Genomic DNA, 2,345 nt, shown 5'->3' with positions numbered 1-2,345 from the left:
CTAGTAACACAGCCACCTTCCCTGTCCCCACACACTTATACTCTGGGTCACCTTCCTCAAAGCACTTACAACTTCTCACATAAACACCTGCCTTCCTCACTATGCTTACGGCATGCAGTCTGCCCCTCCCCACGAGAACACACGCTCCACAAGACTGGCAATTTTTGCCTGTTTTGAGTTCACTAAAGTTTCCTAGATGCAAAATTAACAATTATCAGTTGAATGAATATCGGTGTAGAGCACCTCGCTATTCTAGAGACAGTATCTTTATTAATGTAGCCTCAGGCCACATGCTGTTTGGTGGCAGCTACAGCTCAACGTCCACTCACACTGACATCAGTGCCGCCTGTACTTTTCTCACAAGCGCGGCTCTCCCCTCCCTCCCTCCCACAGCCGCCCACCTGCACACTCACACACAATTATACTTCCCTTTTTAGAAAAAAGAATCCTAGGCTTATGGGTCCTATTTTCCAATCAACTGTGAATGTACAGTAGCCTCTGCTTTGTAAATCCAGTGTTTGGATGGGAGCCAGCACTAGGATGACTATAGAAAAGGGCAGAGAGAGGGGTGCAGGCTGCAGAGAAGACAGAAACCCAACCAGAATTTATCTAAGATGAGAAACTATCGGATCCCTCCTCTCTGCTAATTCTAGAATCTGCTTCTTTAAAAAAGAAGAAAAGGTGGAAAGAATCTAGGAAACAACCCTAGAAGGAGGGCAAGAGCTGGATGAGTCTGAAAATTCATCTCTCAACAGCAAAGTCTCCACAAAGAAACAAAATCCAAACACACACAACGTTGGGGCCGAGGGCCGGACCCAGGTCTGAGCTGACCCAACCTGACGAAGCCCTCGCTGCCCACGGTGCTGACGCCCGAAGACACAACAGCGTCCAGGTGATGTCCGAGTCCCTGTGATCACAGGTCCTGGTGGGACAGGATTCTACTGAAGGGACTACAACAAAGGAGCAGTAAGGATGACCCAGCTGAGGAATGACAACATCACAGCCCACGATGCACTGGGCACCCACTGGGCACAGGCCCCGTCCACGCTCGGCTCCTCACGGCCTTATCCTGTCTCCACCTGCAACAGACTCAGCACAACAAACACACAGATTCTAGAAGGTTCTCAGTGCTTCCATTTATTTCCTCTCTCAAACTTTAGGAAATTTCTCCTTTAATTAACACAACAATCCCTTATGACAAGAATTCGAAAAAAAATTTATATTTCGATTCACATTTTCAACAAGGAAGCAAATCATTACTATTCGGTGCAACAGGAAGTTGAGACAGGGATAGAGACGGCCCAGCCACACCTCCGCTGGAACAGGGAAGTCATCAGGGCAAATAACACAGGTAAGTGTGTGGGCGGGTCGTGGTGGGCAGGCGGGGAGTGGGCCAGTCTCCCCACCTCCTCTTATTATGCTAATAGGAACACAAACACACTCAGATGCCAGCTGCAGAAAAACTAGACAGGATTCTTGAAGCCACAAAGTGGGAGCGTGAACAAATCTTGCGTCACTCAGTCCCCGACAAGCCAGCTCACACTAGGAAAGAAAATAACCATCAACAAATTCAGGTCAGTCACACAAGTGTTGATATTCTCAATAACCCACTACGTCCTCAAAATGTCCCAACGAATCCCCAAACCCAGTCGTGTCCCCTCTGCCCCAACTCCTTCCTAACTTCAGGCCTCCAGGGGCTCACCTTTAGGATCCATGAGAGACACGTCAGAGCCCTGGGCACTGTCACTGCCTGGGGTGGACAAAAACAAGACCTGGTCAGAGCCCACAGGAGAGGAGACTAAAGGAGGAGCTATGAGGTGAGTGAGCTCCCTCATGGGCTCCTGTCTACACTATCCCAAGGGTCTCAGGAATCAACCCCCAACCCAAACTTACCTGCAGCCTGAGTGTAGCTCCCTCCTTCTCCACCTGTGGGAAGATAACAGGGAGAAGACTGGGTCATGAGATACTAGAGGAGCCCCCTAGTCCTGGACCACAGAGAAGTTTCCAGAACAGTAACTGAAGACTCAGGGAAGGATTGAGAAACATGAAGAAAGGAGATGTGTGGGGACTGGACCAACCGGAGCCCGATCCTGAGCAAGGACCTTCCCCTCTGACCTTCGACTGCTAGAATCAGGTCTCCAGCACCAAAACTATCAAGGTGAAGAAATCTGTCTTTCATTTTCACAGGTGCTTTAATAAGAGGGTCAGCAAGCAGCTCCAGAGCGGCGAGCACATGTGTGTGGAGGGGAATCCCCATGAACAACACAGGGCAAGTTCCACCTGGGGCTTGAAACCCCCCAGGGGAACAAGAAAACCCCAATCCCCACTCCCTTCTCTACCTGAGC

At 49.8% G+C, this 2,345-nt stretch overlaps 1 long non-coding RNA gene across 1 annotated transcript; it reads right to left on the bottom strand.

The window, feature by feature from the left end:
* Positions 1–1,121: 1,121 nt before the first annotated feature.
* Positions 1,122–2,339, bottom strand: LOC124232881 (uncharacterized). Its single transcript, XR_006886938.1, has 3 exons — positions 1,894–2,339; positions 1,703–1,750; positions 1,122–1,542 (listed from the first exon to the last, which is right to left on the bottom strand). It is a non-coding gene; the product is annotated as an uncharacterized LOC124232881 (long non-coding RNA).
* Between the last annotated feature and the right edge of the window lie 6 nt (positions 2,340–2,345).

Source organism: Equus quagga, unplaced genomic scaffold, assembly GCF_021613505.1.
Source record: "Equus quagga isolate Etosha38 unplaced genomic scaffold, UCLA_HA_Equagga_1.0 140439_RagTag, whole genome shotgun sequence".
Lineage (NCBI taxonomy): Eukaryota > Metazoa > Chordata > Mammalia > Perissodactyla > Equidae > Equus > Equus quagga.
The sequence above is the reverse complement of the archived record's forward strand: the minus strand, read 5'-3'. Positions and strand labels throughout refer to the sequence as shown.